The sequence below is a fragment of the Triticum aestivum genome, chromosome 2A, assembly GCF_018294505.1.
Source record: "Triticum aestivum cultivar Chinese Spring chromosome 2A, IWGSC CS RefSeq v2.1, whole genome shotgun sequence".
Lineage (NCBI taxonomy): Eukaryota > Viridiplantae > Streptophyta > Magnoliopsida > Poales > Poaceae > Triticum > Triticum aestivum.
The window spans coordinates 518,681,923-518,691,506 of record NC_057797.1 but is presented as its reverse complement, the minus strand read 5'-3'; positions in this window follow the sequence as shown (position 1 = coordinate 518,691,506).

Genomic DNA, 9,584 nt, shown 5'->3' with positions numbered 1-9,584 from the left:
CCCTACCCGAGATCCGCCGGTTTTGACACCGACATTGGTGCTTTCATTGAGAGTTCCTCTGTGTCGTCGCTGTTAGGCTTGATGGCTCATAGGATCATCAATAGAGATGCAATCCAGGGTGAGAGTTTTCTCCCTGGAAAGATCTTTGTGTTCGGCGGCTTCGCACTGCGGGCCAACTCGCTTGGCCATCTAGAGCAGATCGAAAGTTACGCCCCTGACCACCAGGTTAGGTTTGGAAGCTTAAACTACACGGCCGATATCCGCGGAGACTTGATCTTCGATGGATTCGAGCCTCTGCCTTGTGCGTCACGTGGTCACGATGAGTACGATTTAGCTCTACCATCAGACAGTGTTCAGGAAATCGCACCGGCAGGCGCTCCGACCCTCAATTCGGAGCCAGTTGCGCCGTCCATGGACGGGTGGATGGACCCCACCAGGGAGGCCTTACCCTCAGCGGCGATCGAGCCGAACATCGACCTTACCCTGTACGAGAGCCGTGTTGTCAGACTGTCGGATCCTTCTCCGGCCACGGACTCCGAACCGCCTGCGCCCGTTCCTAGCGAATCCGATTGGGCGCCGATCATGGAGTTTACCTCCGCGGATATTTTTCAGCACTCGCCCTTTGGCGACATACTGAACTCATTAAGGTCTCTCTCCTTGTCAGGAGGATCCTGGCCGAACTATGTCCGGCAGGATTGGGATGCGGATGACGAAGAAATTCGCTGCCCACCCACCACCCACTTAGTAGCCACTGTCCATGACTTAACCGACATGCTCGACTTCGACTCTGAAGACATCGACGGTATGGACAATGATGCGGGAGACGAAGAGGAACCACTGCCCATAGGGCACTGGACAGCCACCTCATCATATGATATATACATGGTGGACACACCCAAAGAACACAATGGCGACGAGACAGCAGAGGATGACCCCTCTAAGAAGCAACCCAAGTGCCGACGTCAGCGGCGCCACTCTAAGTCCCGCCAAAGCAAAAGTGGTGATACTGGCACACGAGATTATAACACTGTGGATAGTGCCGAAGGTGGCAACAATCCCCTCCAGCATGATCTAGGACAGGAGGATGGAGAGGCCAGCCCTCCAGAGAGAGTGGCAGATGGAGAAGCGGAGGATGATAATTACATGCCCCCCTCCGAAGACGAGGCAAGCCTCGACGATGACGAATTCGTCGTGCCAGAGGATCCCGTCGAACAAGAGCGCTTCAAGCGCCGGCTTATAGCCACGGCAAATAGCCTTAAGAAAAAGCAGCAGCTTCAAGCTGATCAAGATCTGCTAGCTGACAGATGGACTGAAGTCCTTGCGGCCGAGGAATATAAACTTGAACGCCCCTCCAAGAGTTACCCAAAATGCAGGTTGCTACCCCGACTGGAGGAAGAAGCATATGACGCGGCTGATCGGCCACCTCGTGGCCGCGATAGAGAGGCATTCCGGCCAAAAGCTCAGCCTACACCCCGATGCCATTCAAATAAAAAGGCATGGGGAAATATGCCAGACCTGCGAGAAGTATTGGAGGACAAAACAAAACATGCAAGATCGATCTACGGATCACGAGGACGCGCCACTATGCGAGACGATAAACGTCACGCCGGATACAGTAAAAGTAAATCCGGCCGGGCCGAACATAGCGGGCAAGACTCATTGGAGCTGCGTCGCGATATAGCCCAGTACAGAGGTGCCGCACACCCCTTATGCTTCACAGATGAAGTAATGGATCATCAAATCCCAAAGGGTTTCAAACCCGTAAACATAGAATCATACGACGGCACGACAGATCCTGCGGTATGGATCGAGGATTTCCTCCTGCACATCCACATGGCCCGCGGTGATGACCTACACGCAATCAAATACCTCCCACTCAAACTTAAAAGGACCAGCTCGGCATTGGCTCAACAGCTTGCCAGCAGAGTCCATTGGCTGTTGGGAAGATCTGGAAGTTGCATTCCTCGACAACTTTCAAGGCACTTATGTGCGACCACCAGACGCCGATGACCTGAGCCATATAATTCAACAGCCAGAGGAATCGGCCAGGCAATTCTGGACACGGTTCCTAACTAAGAAAAATCAAATCGTCGACTGTCCGGATGCAGAGGCCCTAGCAGCTTTCAAGCATAACATCCGTGACGAGTGGCTTGCCCGGCACCTTGGACAGGAAAAGCTGAAATCTATGGCAGCCCTCACAACACTCATGACCCGCTTTTGAGTGGGAGAAGGCAGCTGGCTAGCTCGTAGCAAGAACATGTCAAAGAGCCCTGGTAACTCGGATACCAAGGACAGCAATGGCAGGTCACGTCGCAACAAGCACAAGCGCCGCATTAACAGCGACAATACCGAGGATACGGCAGTCAATGCCGGATTCAAAGGCTCTAAACCCGGTCAGTGGAAAAAGCCATTTAAAAGAAGCACTCCAGGCCCGTCCAGTTTGGACCGCATACTCGATCGCTCGTGTCAAATACACGGCACCCCCGACAAGCAAGCCAACCACACCAATAGGGATTGTTGGGTATTCAAGCAGGCTGGCAAGTTAAATGCCGGAAACAAAGATAAGGGGCCACATAGCGATGACGAGGAAGAGCCCCGGCAGCCGAACACCGGAGGACAGAAGAGGTCCCCCCCACAAGTGCGGACGGTGAACATGATATACGCAACCCACATCCCCAAGAGGGAGCGGAAGCGTGCGCTTAGGGACGTATATGCATTGGAGCCAGTCGCCCCAAAGTTCAACCCATGGTCCTCCTGTCCGATCACCTTCGATCGTAGGGACCACCCCACTAGTATCCGTCATGGCGGATTCACCGCACTGGTCCTAGACCCAATCATTGACGGATTTCACCTCACTCAAGTCCTTATGGATGGCGGTAGCAGCCTGAACCTGCTCTACCAGGACACAGTTCGCAAAATGGGTATAGACCCCTCAAGGATCAAACCCACAAAAACGACCTTTAAAGGCGTCATACCAGGTGTAGAGGCCCATTGCACGGGCTTAGTCACACTAGAAGTGGTCTTTGGATCCCCAGATAACTTCCGAAGCGAAGAGTTAATCTTCGATATAGTCCCGTTCTGCAGTGGTTATCATGCACTGCTCGGGCGAACCGCATTTGCGAGATTCAATGTGGTACTGCATTATGCATACCTCAAGCTCAAGATGCTAGGACCTTAGGGGGTCATTACAGTTAACGGAAACACAGAGCGCTCTCTCTAAACGGAGGAGCACACTGCGGCCCTCGCAGCGGAAGCGCAAAGCAGCCTCTTAAGGCAATCCACTAGTTCGGCGTTTAAGGACCCAAACACCTTCAAGCGCGCCCAGAGTAATCAGCAACAGGACCTCCTAGCACATTCCAAGCTCGCATAGCAATGCGGCCCCCACCCCGGCCCAAGCCAAACGGCTAAATTCGTGCCACGCATACATAATTACGCATTAAAAATACCATGGGCACAGGCGGGGAGGGGGCATGACTACCGCACGCCCCAAGACGCGGCTTAAACCACACTAGGGGCTTCCCGTTTTGTTATTTTCTTTTCAGGACTTTAATCTCTGGAAACCCGGTCCGGCAGCATGATTGCCGAACATATGATGTAGCAACCAAGAAGGCAGAAAGCTACGTCATACCACGGAACTCCCAGGTGGATTACGATAACGAGTGTAATACTTGCCTTAATACTATTCTTCAGCTCGCCCTTGGAGGGGACATAGTCCTACTTTTTGCTTATTGCACTGCACGTATCATTCTGCTTTAGCGCACCTTTTTGAATAAACAATGCATAGCATTAAAACTATTATTGCATTCTTCTTTATATATATATATATATATATATATATATATATTTTCATTCATGACATCCAGCACCCGTACACTCTGGTACGGCCAATACGCTAGGGGCTTAAGCATACCCCACAATACGGCGTGAGAAGTCTGGACACTTTTAACAGTGCGGCACCCCGAACTTATAGCATTATATGCATCAGCTCCGAATCATGTCTTGGGTCAATAGTTGGGTTTGCCCGGCTCCCATGTTTTGGTACCTTACGTTCCTCTATATCGGCTAAGGTAGCACTGGGAGAACTACTGTGATTGTGCCCTGGTTCTGCTGGGCTAAGCACCTCAGTAGAGAAAGCTAAAACTGGCTGTCATGATAAGGCAAGAGACTGGTCGCTACTCGAGAGGTTTTCGAGTCCTTAAAGACTTATGCCGCTTAGAGCGAGGAGTCAGCCCTGTCCGGCTTAAGGCGTGTATCACGCCCCAAGTTCGGCCTTCCGAACACTAGGGGCTTCGCCGAAATTTTAAATTATAGAATTCTATGGCTAAGTGAGAGTGATAACGCATTATAGTCCGATTACCTTGTTCGTTGTGCTGAGCACCTCCGAAGGACCCAAAAATGGGAACAAGAGTGCTCAGGTTTATCCCGAACACCCCAGCACTCGTGGCATGGGGGTAGAAGCCGACAACTAGCCATCTCTCAGATTTGATAAACAGCCGAACAGAAGGTAATATTTTAAATTCAAACAAGCGTTGCATAGCGCATATGAACAAGTTTTCATGAATACAGGATTACACGAGCGGGTTTACTCAAATATTGTATCTTTGATACACTCGTCCGCTACGAGACAGGCACCCTTCAAGACACCCTCATAGTACATCTCGGGGTGGCGATGCTCCTTGCCCTCCGGCGGCCTTTCCTTGATCAGCTTCACGGTGTCTAGCTTGGCCCATTGCACCTTCACACGGGCGAAAGCCCGGCGTTCGATGCAGACAGACCGCTTGACGACTTCCAGCCATGGGCAGGCATCCACAAGCCGCCTCACCAGGCCGAAGTAGCTGTTCGGAAGGGCGTCGCCAGGCCACAGTCGGACTATAAAGCCCTTCATGGCCTGTTCGGCCGCTTTGTGTAGCTCGACCAGCTGCTTTAGCTGGTCGCTCATAGGCACCGGGTGTTCGGTCCCAGTATATTGGGCCCAGAACAACTTCTCCGTTGAGCTTCCCTCCTCGGCCTGGTAAAATGTTGCGGCATCCGACACGCTGCGGGGCAAATCTGCGAATGCTCCTGGAGAGCTCCGGATTCGGGTAAGTAACAAGTAATTTACTTTCACATGCTTGCTTTGCATATAGAATGCCTTACCCGCCACTATCTTCTTCATCGCATCAATCTCCTGGAGGGCCTTTTGGGCTTTGGCCTTGGCATTCTTTGCGCTCTTGAGGGCCACGGCAAGCTCGGACTCTCGCGTCTTCAAGTCAAGCTCCAACGCCTCGTGCTTTGTCACGAGAGCGTGGAGCTCTTGCTGCACCTCGCCCACCCGAGCCCCCTGCCTTTCCCGCTCGGTACGCTCCTTGGCCAGTTTGTTTTCGGCCTCTGATAGCGCTTGCTTCAGGGTCGCCACCTTGGTCGTGGCCCCTGGCAAATTTACGATGATCCTGTCATTTTGCAATCGCATTCTTTTTATACATATCCATATACTAGGTACTACTTACCATTGTTCTCCTCGAGCTGCCTCTTGGCAAGGCCGAGATCGTACTTGGACCCTTTAAGGTCCTGCTTCAGTGCGGCGACCTCCGCAGTCAGTGCGGCAGAGGCCAGCAGCGAAGCCTGCATACGCATATTGACATACTTATATCAGACTCCTGCGATATTGTTTGATCCTCTGTTTGGCTTTTCTTTTTGAACACCGAACAGAGCATCAGGGGCTACTGTCTATGCAGTAATATTTTTCCTATATTTCAAAAACTTACCTCAAAGCCTGTTAGAAGGTTGGCATAGGCTTCAGTCAATCCGCTCTTGGCGGACTGAACCTTCTGGACCACCGCACTCATAATAGTGCGGTGCTCTTCGTTGATGGAAGCGCTGTGAAGCGCTCCCAGCAGATTTTCCGGTGCCTCTGGTTGGACAGAGATCACCGGCACAGGCGTCTTGCCCCTTTTGGAAGGAGGCTGCCTACCTGAGTCTGGAACCATTGGAGGTTCCGGCGCGGTGTTCGGCTTATAGCCGAACTCAGAGCCCTCGGGAGCCTTGCTCCCTCTGCTCCCAGAGTCCGGAAGGTTGCCTTGAGGCGCCTCCCGGACTGTCTCCCCTCGACCCGGTGCCTCTTGAGACAATACCTCGGCGTTGTACGTAGGGCAAGGGGAGGTGGCGGTCGGAAGTGGATCGTTATCCATATCCGACGAGCCCAAGGAGCCGTCCGACGATACGTCGATACGGGCTCGTGGCGGTCTGCATAATCATAATTCGGCGTTAGGAGAAGCGGTGCGACAAAGGTATGCTATGAACTACTCTGGCATCCGGATACTTACGACTTCGCCAGGGGCTTGGCCCTGAGCAGCCACTTGTCTTCGCCTTCGGCGGCGGTGGTGGAGTAGTCTGGAAGGAGGGTCCTTCCCTTCTTGGACCCTTCAACCCCCCCGGTTGGGGCGGCCTTCCTTTTCTTGTCTCCCCCAACTGAAGGGGGAGCATCTTCTTCTTCCTCCTCATCTTAGGGGGAGGAGTGTGTCGCAGAGTTATCGGACGATGAGTCCGATAAAACCTGGCGTCGAGAACTCTTTCGGGTTCCCTTGGCCTTCTTGGTCTTCTCCGGCACCTTATAAGGGGCCGGAGTCAGCATCTCCGTAAGGAGAGCGTCCGCAGTATCTTCGGGCAGAGGGGCATCTTGCCCACCATGGCTCCGCCGCATTCTGCTTGTTGGCCGCCCACCACCTTCGGCTTGATATTGAAGGTCTTTAACCACAGGCCGAAGTGGGGCCGGATGCGGAGGAAAGCCTCACACACGATGATGAACACCGAAATGTTGAGGACGAAGTTCGGGGCCAGATCATGGGAGTCCAGCCCGTAGTAGAACATGAGACCACGGAGGAATGGATGGAGGGGAAACCCCAGTCCACGGAGGAAGTGGTGGAGGAAGACTACCCTCTCATGAGGTTCAGGGGTAGGAACGATCTGCCCCGCAGCGGGCAGCCGAGTATCCGATCTACCCTCTCATGATATTCGCGGCCAAGTATCCGGCTCCGCACAGCTTCTTGATGTGTCCCTCCATAACGGAGGAAGCCATCCATTTGCCTCCCGCTCTGGACATGATTGGAGAAGGTTGAGGGGAAGGATGTAGGCTTGGGCGTTGGAGCTCGAGTCCGCAAGACAGGATGATCAAGGAGGAAGAAGGCGTGGGTAGAAAAAGGTTAAACCTTGTCCCTTTATAAGGGCGGCCGAAACTATGCGCCCCCACTAGCCTAGTAAAACTCGCTTATTCCCCAAGCGCCGTAATCGATGGCGCGGTTGGGTTACCCACGCCCGTATTGATGAGAATCCCGTAATAAGGGGGACACGATCTCTGCTTTGACAAGACGTGTCAAAAAACTACCTCATGTTATGTGCGGGGCTAGTTAAAGGAAACGGTTCGAATAATCACCGAGCCATGGCTTAATGTCATGTTGCCAAAACAAGTCAGCAGATTAGATTTGTGGAAATATTATTCTCTCTGCGGTGGTATGTGGAACTTATTTTGCAGGGTCGGACACTATCCTTGTATTCAAATTCTTCCGTGGTGTATTCGGAGGAGGAACCCGCCTTGCAATGCCGAAGACAATACTGCGCGTCGGACTCAACGTCATTGAAGCCTGGTTCAGGGGCTACTGAGGGAGTCCTGGATTAGGGGGTCTTCGGACAGCCGGACTATATCCTTTGGCCAGACTGTTAGACTATGAAGATACAAGATTGAAGACTTCATCTCGTGTCTGGATGGGACTCTACTTGGCGTGGAAGGCAAGCTAGGCAATACGGATATGTATATCTCCTCCTTTGTAATCGACCTTGTGTAACCCTAGCCCTTTCCGGTGTCTATATAAACCGAAGGGTTTTAGTCCGTAGGACAACATACAATCATACCATAGGCTAGCTTCTAGGGTTTAGCCTCTCCGATCTCGTGGTAGATCAACTCTTGTAATACACATATCATCAAGAATAAATCAAGCAGGACGTAGGGTTTTACCTCCATCAAGAGGGCCCGAACCTGGGTAAAACATCGTGTCCCCTGCCTCCTGTTACCATCCGCCTTAGACGCACAGGTCGGGACCCCCTACCCGAGATACACCGGTTTTGACACCGACAAGGCCCTCTCAAGCTTTGGCTACAGCACACCGACTGCAATGCCCCGGCGGCTGGAGCGGAAGTTGAGGTCGTCACCTCCGGGAGGATCTTCATAACTCGAGGCTGGGGCGAGATCGCCCGATCTTGCCATGCAAACGGCGCCCTCGCCATCCACTTCGAGTATGAAGGCGCTTCCACACTGTTCTTCAAGGTCTTCGACGAGGAAGGCCGTCGCTTGGAGTGTTGCCCTGAAGGAGGTCGCCAGGACGGCGCAGCGGCGGGCGTCGGGCCTGCCGCAGGCCTCGCCTGCAGCGCCTCCAGCGACAGCGGTGACTCCTAGTGGTCCAGCAACTCTCCCGAGCTCGTGGAGTCCTCGGAGACGAGCGACGACAGCTACGTGCCCCCGAGCTCTCGTCTGGCCCGGAGCAAGATCCCCGTGTCTGGCCGCCGCCTCCGTTGATCTGGATGGGGTTGGCGCCGGCCTTCTGCGGCCCACTGTTGATGATGGCGTCGACGATGTCCGGCACGTGTAGATAGAGCTCATAGGAATCCCCTTCTTTTTGTTCCCTGTGAGGAATCGAAACAGACCCCGCGTGGGTGTGTAGAGCGTCTGTAAGGCCTTTTGCTAAAACTATCCTTATTGTGAAAACTTGCGAGCACATGTCCTACTGAGGCTCTGTCTCCCCCTTTCCAATCCCGCAGCAGCTTGGTGCTCTACAATGACAGGTCCCGGTCCCCAGGCAGGCTGCAGTCGTCGCTGGTATGCCAGGTCGCGATGCCGTGGTCAAGGCTAGGAGGTGAGCGGCCCAAGGTCCAGTAAGAGCTCCTGAGGCGCGATGCTCAAGAGGTCCCCTTTAGCGCGTAAGTAGCTAGCTGAGGATGTGAAACGGAGGCGATGTTGCCGCAGCAGGGCAGCGAAAAGTCAAGAATCTTATGTCGTAGTGCTAGGTTGGTTCACGTACAAGACTTATCTTGGTGTTCCGTAATCGGCTTCAAGTGCCACACCGGACTTGGGTGTTGGCCGCTGCTGGGTAGCTAGGTTAGGCCCGTGCGGGCCTCCCCCTCTTCTCCATGTTCTTCCAGGTGCTCTACGTCCTTAGGTCCCGGCCCCCGAGCGAGCTCAGCGGCCGCTGGCATGCCAGGTCACGATGCCGTGGTCAAGGCCAGGGGGTGAGGGCTGGAGAGCCAATAAGAACTCCTGAGTCGCTATGCTCGGAACCCCCTTTTAACGCGCAAGCTAATCGCATGGGAGAAGAGAGAGAGAGTCAGCGCTACCGCCTGTTGTAGTCCTCAGGGAGTTCCTACAGGTTAGCGCGAGGGGGGGAACAAATCGCCGTGGTGATCGTCCGTTCGTTGCCAGCTTGTGGGAGGGGACTCCCTACTACAGAGAGCCCCCGGGGCGTGTACAGCCCCGCCCTGACATGTCGCTTGCACGGCAGGGCTGGAGGAGGTGTATCTGGGCACTCGTGAGCCAGTGCGGGACTCATGAGGCCCTACCT